We start from the raw sequence: 12,070 nt of genomic DNA, 5'->3' as shown, positions 1-12,070 counted from the left end.
ATGAGGAAACAGAGAGCAAATTCCGATATTTTGAGGCTGAAAAAAATCCCATACTCTGCTGGTTTGCAGAGATGGGCAGGAGAATTTGTCACAGACACACTGAAACCAGGAAGTGGAGCCTATAAAACCGGAAGTGAAAGTGAAAGTCGCTCAGTCCTGTCCGACTCTTTGCCACCCCATGGACTATACTGTCCATGGAATTCTCCAGGCCAGAATACTGGAGTGGGCAGCCTATCCCTTCTCCAGGGGATCTTCCCAACCCAGGGATTGAACCCAGGTCTCTCGCACTGCAAGCAGATTCTTTACCAACTGAGCCACGACTAATGAGGTGAAAAACTTTGCAGAAAGTGTCATGGACATTGTTTCCATGTCTTTAAAGCCATGATCACTACAGAGTGTATCATGAACCTTTATTTGTCTGCTGCCCCTTTGATGAGTGGAAATTATATTTATAAAATATTAAGACAGTGACAAAATCAGAGCCAGAGGTGTCACCAGGACATTCGCATCCTCAAAGGGTGGTAACTTTTCACCATTTGAGGGAATTAAAATTGAGCCATGACTAACAGCTGGAAGAGATGACATTACACCGGTTCTCCTCTGCATGAATGGTTAGTCATGAGTACAGAAAATAAGAGACATTTACAATCTAGTGTGACACTCTGTGCTCACTGTTCTATATACTAAAAATGAATCACTCTTATACCAATACAGTGTATATTCTGCTTTTTGTCTAGAGCTGCTAGACGCCAGCTACCTACTGCGGACAGTCTGAAGATCTAATTTAATGTAATTTTAGAATTACTGAACTAAATTTGGGGTGACCATACATATAGTCTTTTGTTTCCACTCATTAATTTTAATACTGCAGGCATTAATCATTCACCCAGCAGATGAAAATTCCTCTAATATGACTCATGTGTTTTACAACATTGCAAACCCAACCCTTATGTTTTTGGAAGGTACAATAAAGCGGAAGTGTTAGAGCAAATCATTAATAAACACAAAATTCTTCCCCATCCCAATTCCATGGACCTGAAGAGTTTCTGAATTATTTCTGAACACTATATGAGAAAAATAAATTAAAACTGGTTAGAGAGATGGTCTCTGAGTAATTTCCATGGTGAACTAGCAGAGATGAGCACATAAGCAAGATCAGTCTTGATAATAAATACATCGAGTCTCAGCTGACACAGGCCCATCGCACACTCTCTGCAGGGCCAATTAGCATTAATTGTGCCTGTGCTCATCTATTCCCATAGCACGTCACTGGGGAAGGGCAAGCTCTGCATTTACAAATGCAGCATGCAAGGCTCAGAGTTAGGAGAGCATTCTAAAATGTAATCATCCATGTCCACCTTTTCCCCTTTGCCTCAAATGGCAGATTCACAAATGACAGATTCACAAATGACAAGGGGTATTTAAAACAATATAGGTGTGTGTTTTCAAAGTTTAGTTTCAGACTCTGCATTCAGGATATCTGAAAGGTAGACAGAGTTGAAAATTTGTTTCCAGACTACATTTTTAGCCTACCACAAGTAACTTGACACACACATATACACAAAGAACATATCTTCTGGGATCCAATATAATTATTTACTTACTGTGACTAATATGACTTACTTAGAAGATAAGCTCCGTAGACTTTCATGGCAAACACTGCCTCTGCAAACAGCCTCCCACCTCAGGCTGGGGTATGTCTTGTGCAGAAATACAGTATGTGCAGCTCAGCTCATCTCTCCGTGGAGTACAGTCTCAGAGTGGGGTATCCATGGAGACCGAGCCTCCTACTTGTACAGGGCAAGTAAGTTACTCTGCTGGGCACCATAGCAACAGGAGGCAGAGGGGAGGCTGGCCAATCAGGAGAGAGCACAAGAGCTTCTCCTTGGTGACTGCAGCATTTCAAATGAAACCATCACCCTCATGAATGGACACAAAGCATTTAAGGAAACATCAAATTGTCAAACAGAGGTAAAGGTCTACAGAACAGTCAAGGCTAATCTTTGACAATTATGGAGCAACACTTAAGAGTCTTTTGACAGTGATTATATCCCAAAGAGTGAGGAAGAAATTACATCAAAACCCAACACATTCCTACATGGAATGGCAAGCACGTGACGCTTTGAGGAAAATACTCAGTGTACTTCCTGACTTCCAGCTATTTAAATATGCAAGGCACTTCACAGTCCTCCCGGGGAGGGAGGACCAGGAGACAATCGCTGTTCTGAAGGGAGAAAATGGAATTGAAGGCTGTCTGAGACAACTGTTGGCACAGTGTTTCCAAACAGGAGTGTGCTTAGAGCAAAGATGTTTATTAAGCTTCCAGGAAAGCCATTTATTATATTAGAATAATTCTTACTAAGAAGGTAACGGTGATAAAATAGGACCAATGCAAACAAGATGGTAAGCGAGCATTCAAATACCTTAAAGTTGTGCTATTTGTAAACTTTGCTCATTTAATAACCGCAATGATCATTTACTGAGCACACACTGCACAACAGGAAAATACTGTAACTACAAACACTTGCCAAATGCGGACACTGATTTTTGCAAAGGTATAGGCCATGCACGTTTACCTCTCAGTGTCGTGCAGTATTTACTCGATGCACATACAGGCATATCTCACCTTACTGTGTTTTACTGTATTGTGCTTCACAGATACTCCTTTTTTTTTAAAAAAAATTGAAGGTATGTGGTACTGTGAGTTGTCAGATGATGATCTGCATATGATAGCATAAAGTATTTTTAAATGTATATATTTTTAGACCCAATGCTATTGCACATTTTATATACTACAGTAGAGTGTAAATATAACTTTTATAGACTTTAGGAAACCAAAAAATTCATGTGACTCACTTCATTGCAATATTCACTTGACTGCAGTGGTCTGGAACCAAATCCATAAAATCTCTAAGGTAGGCCTGTACTTCGTTACATACGTAACATGTTATGATTCTCACATCAACATGAGAAAGATAAGTATTAATTGTTCCTCTATATGACAAAAGAGAAACCATTTCCTCATATTTACAAAAGAAACTATCCAGCATGTGAACTCCCCTGCCTCCCACTGCTTGGCAAGTGACGTGGTACACCCTACTCAATACCTAAATATAAGGTGAGGCACTCTCTTCCCACAATTACCTCACACAAAAGAAAGCTCCTTATTTTAAAGTCTTTCCAAAGCCTCTTATTATAGAGCTCTCTCTTATAATTACCTTCTTTGAACAAAAAGTGTCATTTGAAAAAGACACATGGGACTGAATCGACCTCAATCAGTATTGTTTTGGGCTGTCTTCAGGGGTTGACTGACGGAATTGTTTAAAATGGAGGGGGCCAAGAAATTCAAAGCCATATTTTTGTAATTATTCCTGTGGTATGACTCCTCCAGCCTTTTTTAAAGATCAATTTAAATAGCAATGTTGTTCAGTCGCTAAGTCGTGTCTGACTATTTGCAATCCCATGGACCGCAGCACGCCAGGTCTCCCTTGTCCCTCACTGTCTCTCTGAGTCTGCCCAAGTCCATGTCCACTAAATCGGCGATGCCATCCAACAATCTCATGCTCTGCCACCTCTGCTATTAAATAGCAATAGTCAAAGGTTAAGTTATGGAGATTGAAAAAAAACCGTACTCTCTTTGCTAACTGGACTTAGTAACTGAATAGCTTTGGGTATTGCCTGATACTGACATTGCCTCTACAGGGGAACAGAAAAACCACCTGCCCCCATGCTCTCCGTGGGTGCTGTGATGGTCTGCTAGCTGTCCTCCCATGTCCAGCCCCGTTCTTTCCTTCTTCCATAATAATAGATGCCCAGCTGACCAAGATGTCCTGGGATATAATTGGAAATGACATGTGCCACTTCTGTGCCCTGACCCTAAAATGATTGAGTGAGTATCCCCTGGTCCCTCTCTCCCTTCTTTCTTCCTGGAGGAGGACAGCTGACCTGACATGCTGCCTACCGGCCTCGGTCTCCCAAACACCTAGGGACTGTTTTATGACGAAGATCAGCTTCTGTCTAGTTTTTAACCTCTGGATTTGGGAGCCTCTTATACATTAACTTAACAGCTACCCTCACAGTACTCGCAGGCTCAAAAATAATGTCCAATGAGAGCTCCAGATATGAATTCAAAATGGCTTTGTATCAAACAAATTGGGCAGAAGTGAAGATAACTTGCTCTGGAAAAGACTCCCGAGTTGAAAACTAGCTCCAGGGAGGAGGAGGGTCATAAATTTTTTATATTAATGATGAATAACAAGATCCCTACTTCTAAATAAATAACAGAGTATACATTTGTATGTTTAACTAAAAAAATAAATTTAAAAAACCTACCAGCTATTGACTATTTCATCCATCTCTAAAGGTTTACTCAGGTTAGCAAATAAAATGTTTTTAATCTCATTAGGAAAATGCAGGACCTTGTATTCACTCATATACACTGTCTCCTACACTTGGCTCTGTTTTCACTGCCTCTCCTTCATTAACCCGCTTCCAGTTTCACCTATTGATAATGCAAGCTCCACAGAGCAACCAAAAGGGCCTTGAACATACACACTAAATTGTGTTGCGTTGAGAGCATGCTCAGTCGTGTCTGACTCTGTGCTCTATGGACTGTAGCCCACCAGGCTCCTCTGTCCAGGGAATTTTCCTGACCTAGGGATCGAACCCACATCGCCTGTGACTCCTGCATTGTCGGGCAGATTCTTTATCACTGAGCCACCTGGGAAACCCATATATTAAATTATGTTTCTCTTAAAACTGGCCAGTAGGTTCCCATTGCTTGATGCAGACTTCACTTGCAACTACTCTTTCCTCTTCCTAGCTCACTGCTTCGCTCACTGTCCCTGCAAACCCTCCACAAGTGCAAAGGAATATGACTAAGTTCTCAGCTCAAATGTCACCTCCCCAGACACTCCCAGCCCAACGCTCGTCACCGGCTATAGCATTACCTTTTTTTATGTGTCACTATCTGAACTTATCTTGTTTGTCTGCTTGTGTATCAGCCATCTCCCTATATCAGGCAGGTTCCAAGAGAACAGGCATCTTGTCTGTTTTTCCCCTCCTCTGTCCCAAAAGCCTGGAACAATGGTGTCAGCACAGAATAAATGCCTTATCAATCCTTGTTGAGTGAATGAGTGAAAGCTGGTCCATCAGTGTACAGCAAGGATTCAAACTGAAGTTGAGCAGAATCCTTACAGGTGGTGAAGTGAGGATTGCTGTCTTTTAGACTCCTACACAGCAATCACCTTCCTGCAAAGCCACAAGCATTCCAGTCCATGTAATGGACTTGAATTCAAAATGGCTTGGATTGTAAGTCCACTGTAGCTAGTTTCCTGAAGCTCACCTCACTTAACCATGGCCGGCATCCACATTGCCTGCTGCTGAACCTTGGCTATTGTTAGACACAGGTTCAGGTGGTAGAAGACCGTAACTCACTGAATTACCCCAACAAACTTACATAAGTTTGGTTCAACACATAACTTTCATCAGTAGCCCAGTCCACCCAAACGCCACCCACCTAATTACACAGACAAAGAAGACAGAGAAGACAGAAGTCCCCTCCACCTCCTCTCTTGTTAGGTGCATTGTTTTGCTGGGTTTCCCTAGTGGCTCAGATGGTTAAGAATCTGCCCACAATGTGGGAGACCCGGGTTCAATCCCTGAGTCGCGAAGCTTCCCTGGAGGGGGGCATGGCAACCCAATCCAGTAATGTTGCCTTGGAAATCCCATGGACAGAGGGGCCTAGTAGACTACAGTTCAGTCAGTCAGCTCAGTCGTGTCTCTTTTTGACCTCATGGACTGCAGCACTCCATGGACTACAGTCCATAGCGTTGCAAAGAGTCAGACACGACTAAGCGACTAACACTTTGCTACCAAAGTGCATGGTTCCCTCACACGCAGCCTGGGAATTCTCTGGCCCCGGGGTCTGGTATCTCGACCTTCCTCTGGCCTCTTCACAACAGGGAAGGGCTCCAAGCTGCTCCATCCCCGTACTGGTTGTGCCATGGCTAAGCTGCTTCAGTCCTGTCTGACTCTTTGCAATCCTTTGAACTATAACCCTTCAGGCTCCCCCGTCCCTGGGATTCTCCAGGCGAGAATACTGGAGTGGGTTGCCATGCCCTCCTCCAGGGGATCTTGCCAACCCAGGGATCAAACTCATGTCTCTTATGTCTCCTGCACTGGCAGGCGGGTTCTTTACCACTAGCACCACTTGGGAAGCCCCATTCTGGTTGGGTTTCCTTAATTAAGCCCATTTCTGTGCATGCAGTCTCCTCAATAAACTCTTCTCAATTGGCAGGGGGCGGGGGCGAAGCCCAACCTAAAGCATATATCTGTATGATTTATAACTCTTAGTTTATAGGTTTGTGTGTAAAAGAAATTTTCAGGTTAATTTCTGTTGGGCTGGTAGTTGATAAAAACCTTTAATGGTGGGTGTGTGGTCTTCTGGGGCATCTGCTATGTGTGAGATACCACTAATGCTTTGTTCTCAGCACATTAGAGCACTTAGGAAGCATCTGGCGGGCCCCCAAATTGGTAGCTATAACACTGTAGGTGTAATAAATCCCAGTAGACCTGGGATATGGACAGCAGTCACCTCTGAGAAGAAGATTATAACTCACTAATTCTTATGGGAAAACCATTAGCAGACCATTTGGCCCCATCACATTGATTGGGTGTACCATCAAAGGCACAGATGGGAGAAAGGCATGACAGTAAATATGTAAGTAACCCTGCCATAAAGATAAACACCCAGGGCTCCTCATCACAGTTAAGCTTTTTTTTCCTACCGGTCTGGTCTCTGCTGGAGAGAAGAGGTAGATTATACAGCATACATATACAGTTCATCATAAGACATTTTGTGCTGATTCCTAGGGGGACATTTTTTCTCTCAGGGTGAAAGTTTCAGAGATCCACTTCGGTATCAGTGCAAAAGCTCCTGTTTAAGTTGGCAAAACCTAATCATTGTTTATGAAACTACTGACGACACACAGGGCAGCACATAAAACACTGTGACAAGTAGAGAAAGAAGTGGATCATGATTAAGTGGAAAACTCTGAAGACCTTAACATTCTTTGATGGTGACATCTTCATGGTTTATTTTCCTGATCTGCATCCAAATAGCCTCCTGTGTTCAATTTTCTGTATTTCATTGAAGTTACATTGAGGTTCATTGATTTGGTTAGCAGCAGCCAGCATAATCTGTATATGGACTATACCAGCTAATCTATAGGGCTCCACAGATATTTTTTAAAAAATCCCTGTCTCATATCAACTCACCTTTCTCAATTGTCATACTTCCCTGTTACAATTAAAATTATTCCTTTGACGTTGGACCTTACAAACCAATGTGGTAGTTAAGAGTCAAAAGCAAAACTATCCTGTTTAGAATCCATTTACAGACTGTGACCTCGCATGAATTAGTGTCTCTATGGCACAGTTTCTCCATCTGTAAAAGAGGGGACAATGATACCCCCTTCTCACACTGATATGAGGATTAAATGAGTGAAGTCCTTGGAATTTTGCCTGGGACAGTCAAGGCTCAATAAATATGAGCTACAACAATTTCTAATCAAATTTCAGAGTCATGCAAGCACACGATTACATCTAATATAGTCTTCCAGATATGTTTAGCATCTGAAACAGACTAAAGACTTTATTTGAGATTGGGCTTTGCTGCCAAAAGAGCTTTGATTGAAACTAAAAGCTATTAGAAAAGCACTGCCCGCCAAAGAATACAGAATGTTTCCATATAACCCAAATCTCTTTTAGCACTAAAATGTTAATTTTTCCATTCTACGAAAATATTTCTAAAATGCTTCAGGAATTTTCCTGCCTTCATACACATCATTTTCTGCCAACTACACCATCACAATGACTCAGTCTGTTTCTAAAACATTAACTATTGCATTAGTGCTACAAGAAGCCTCTCATGTGGTGCCAGTGATAAAGAATGTGCCTGCCAATGCAGGAGATGCAAGAGATGCGGGGTCAGGAAGATTTCCTGGAGTAGGGAATGGCAACTCACTTCAGTATTCTTGCCTGGGAAATCCCACGGGACAGAGGAGCCTGGCAGGCAACAGCCCATGGGGTCACAAAGAGTCGGATACAACTGAGCACATATATACACACACAAGTGCTACAAAACATTTAATAGGCCATTATGCATTTTAGTGGTCTTCTGTTTGCTTTTTTCATATTTTCCCTTTCATATTTTCTCTTTCCTCATTGTCAAACCATCATCTGTCAATCAACTCATGCTCTCTCCAGTGTCCTCCAATAGCAAACACTCCTCCTGTTTTATGTGAACTGGGAGAACATGACATGCTAGAATTTTGTTTTAATAGATGTAAGTTCTGTGTGATAGTTTCAAGGATCTTCCTGTAAACAAAGTACAAGGAATCTCTGACAACTATTTTAAGAGCAACGAATGACCATTATGAACATTTACTAAGGAATTGCTTTGTGCCAGATGGAACGCTGGGCATTTTGCTTTCTTTAATCTGTTTAATGGATACAATAACCCATTCTGAAGATGCCAAACACAAAGTTTCTGGAAGATTACAGGTAGCTGAAGAGTGCACAGTTACAAAGAGGTGGTATGAAGGTGTGAACCCGGTATGCTAGACTCCTGAGTCTGGTGGTTAGTAAGTGTCCCTGCAGCCCCGCCCCACCATCCATTCACACCTTTATCCCCCCAAGAAATCCCAAGCTGAGTAACCTGCGGAGAACTGTACGCTAAGTTCTTGAGTTTCCTCTTCGTAGCCAAGTTATTGTAAGAACATATATCCCGCTCGTGCCCTACCCTGTACGTTGTCCCTTTTATTTGACAGGACTAACTCTGGAGTCAAAGGGATGATGCCCCTGATAAGCACGGGAACACCTGCAGGCCATTGGCTGTGTGCGAAAGAGCCTCGTCTACCAACACCAGTGTTGATTAATCACCAATCCAGTTGGTGCCTTCTGAGTTTTCTAGCAAATGCCTCTGAAAGTTGGAAATTGTCTTTTGAAAGTCACCCATCCTCTGTTACTGTGGTGAGGTTATTACAGGTCATCTGGCCAGGTTTCTGATTTCAATAGCCTGAGTGGTGTCTGATGACAGGGGAATACCAACCTAGTCTGAATGCTGATGGCCGTGGTGACATCTTTCAAATGCAGATTTCAACATTTCAGTTTCTAAATGTGGATTTCTTTTCAATTATAGTGACCCTAACCATTTGCTCTTGATCTACCTCCTTAAACAGCAGGTGTTTTTTTCCCCCTCCCTTTCACTTTTTCTAATTATTTGTTCAAATTGTGTAGTTGTTTCCCCAGCTCTCCCACAAGTCTTGTGTAGGAAGGATTTAGTCCTTGCATTTGTAGAACAGGGACCGACTGGGTCTTTTTCTCCTTTGGGTTAAGATGCTCCCCAAGTAGACAATCAAGCATTAAAGGGGCCCAGGGAAATCATTTAATGTTCTAGCGCAGAAATCCAACTAAAACTTTCCTTTCTGGGTGACAACAATCTCATCAGGAAAACTGACTGTGGACTAAAATCAGGATAAGCATCTGAGAGAAGGAATGCTAACAACGCAGATCTCTCAAAAAGTATTGGGATTGGCATATATACATTACTATTGCAGGCACGTGTGCTAAGCTGCTTCAGTCATGTCCGACAGACCCTATGGACTGTAGCCTGCCAGGCTCCTCTGTCCATAGGATTCTCCAGGCAAGAATCCTGGAGTTGATTGCCATTTCCTACTCCAGGGGATCTTCCAGACCCAGGGATGGAACCCACGTCTCTTATGTCTCCTGCACTGGCAGGCGGATTCTTTACCACTAACGCCACCTGGGAAGCCCATACACTACATAAAATAGATAACTAAAAAGGACCTACCTACTCTACAGCACAGGGAACTCTACTCAGCACACTGTAATGACCTATATAGGAAAAGAATCTGAAAAAGAGAGAATATATGTATATGCATGGGCTTCCCAGGTGGCACCAGTGGTAAAGAACCTGCCTGCCAATGCAGGAGACATAAGAGACGCGGGTTCCATCCCTGGGTCAGGAAGATCCTCTGAAGGAGGACACAGCAACCCACTCCAGTGTTCTTGCCTAGAGAATCCCATGGACAGAGGAGCCCGGGGAGGGGCTATAGTCCCTAGGGTTGCAGAGTCAGACACAAACGAAGTGACTTAGCATAGCACAGCATGCATATGTATAAATAATTCACTCAGCCGTACAGCAGAAGCTAGCACAACATTGTAAATCAAGTATATTCCCATAAAAATGCATGATTATAAAAAGTTCCCTATCAGCAAGTCTTCATTCCCTTCCTTTTAATCTGTACTACAGCTCAGCTTTATTGTACAGTTACCTGTCTTGAATGATAAGGTTCCCAAGAGCAAGGATGATGCTGAGGTCATCTCTGCCTATCTTTCCCATGCTCCTCCCACACTAAACATAATTCCATTCTCATTGAAGGATTTATTGCACACCTGTGTCATGACAGACAATTGTATTATGTTCTAGAGATGCAGTCTTGAACGTCTGCTGAGTTGACTCATGAAAACATGGAAAAGGCAAAGCCATTATCCAACTGACCGCAGGGCTGTTTTCTTTTGCTCTTTGGTGACAACTTTTAATTAAACCTGCATTAAGTGATAGAAGCCAAAATGACAGAAGGCGCACTGCCTCCGAGAAGTTCCAGCACGAGTCCTGCCTAGAAGAAGGCAGGGCTTTCATGCTGTGTGTGTCATGATGCCCTGCTGGGGAGTGCAGGTGTGCTCAGCTTACCTTACTAAGCCCTTCCTGGCATCGTGTGACACAATTCCTTCTCCTTCTGCATTAGGTACCCAGTCAACATTACTATGGAGCTTCCCAGGTGGCTCAGTGGTAAAGAATCTGCCTGTCAATGCAGGAGATGCGGGTTTGATCCCTGGGTTGGGATGATCCCTGGAGGAGGGAATGGCTACCCACTCCAGTGTTCCTGCCTGGAGAATCCCCATGGACAGAGGAGTTTGGGGGGCTACAGTCCATGAAGTTGCAAAGAGTTGGACAGGACTGAGTGACTCAGAACACACACACACATACAACATTATTAGCTCTTTATCTGAACGACCAAAGGGGCATTTCAATAACTCCTTTCCAAGGTGAACAGCAGTTTCCAGAATCTAGAACAACAGACCTAAAATTAAATGGGCCCAGGTTAATGTTAAAGGGCCCTGGAGCATCTGTGTAGGAGACACTAATTGCTTGCTATTTTAATAAACTGGTATTGGTTCTAATGAGTTGATTTATTTTAAAAAAGTAGAGCACACATCAAGAGTGGAAGATGAGTTTAGGCTGAGGGGAGATGGTCACCTGGGGCTGCGGAGGAGGTGGACCATTTTAATAACTGGTGAGCAGTATCTTCTTGTGGTTTAACAACACATTCTCTGCATTTTATAAATTTTGGAGTAACCCAAGGCCCTTGTGTCCAGAATTTCCTCTCTTCTTAGTTATGAGACTGACAGGTTTATTCTGCTGAAAGGTCAGAGAGCTATAGGTCTCAGTGCAGACTGTTTTAAATACAAAGAGCTTACCCTACAGACTGGAGAAGGAAATGGCCACCCATTCCAGTATCCTTGCCTGGAGTATCCCATGGACAGAGAAGCCTGGCAGGCTACAGTCCATTGGGTCGCAAGAGTTGGACACAACTTAGAGACTAAACCACCACACCACTGTACAGATAGGGACCCATTCAAAAGCTCAAGCAACTCCTTTTAGTGATGACATCAGGAATCTCAGGCAACTAAAAAATACACTTTAGGGACCCTTGTGACCTTGACCAAATGCAAATAGGTCATGAGGTCAGCACTGCTTAGCGGTTGACAAAGCAGTTGACAAAGGTGCTATTTCAGGCTCTGCCTCTGGGCAGGGGTTATTAACTAGGAGTCAAAAATCCTAATAAAGGGGGCCCATAAAACCTCAGAAATAGTATGTGATATTTTGTGCATATTTTTCTGAAGTATGGGTCCATGGCCTTCAGGATTCTCAAAGGATCCATTATTATCGAAACAGCATAAAGAACAACTCGTGTTTGCTTTC

At 42.9% G+C, this 12,070-nt stretch overlaps 1 protein-coding gene across 8 annotated transcripts in view; it reads right to left on the bottom strand.

Moving 5' to 3' along the window:
- Positions 1-12,070, bottom strand: part of SYBU (syntabulin) — a 79,600-nt gene that overhangs the window by 40,691 nt on the left and 26,839 nt on the right. The window lies entirely within an intron of this gene.

The sequence above is a fragment of the Dama dama genome, chromosome 21, assembly GCF_033118175.1.
Source record: "Dama dama isolate Ldn47 chromosome 21, ASM3311817v1, whole genome shotgun sequence".
Taxonomy (NCBI): Eukaryota; Metazoa; Chordata; class Mammalia; order Artiodactyla; family Cervidae; genus Dama; species Dama dama.
Note: the sequence above shows the minus strand (reverse complement) of the source record. Positions and strands in the feature narration are given on the sequence as shown.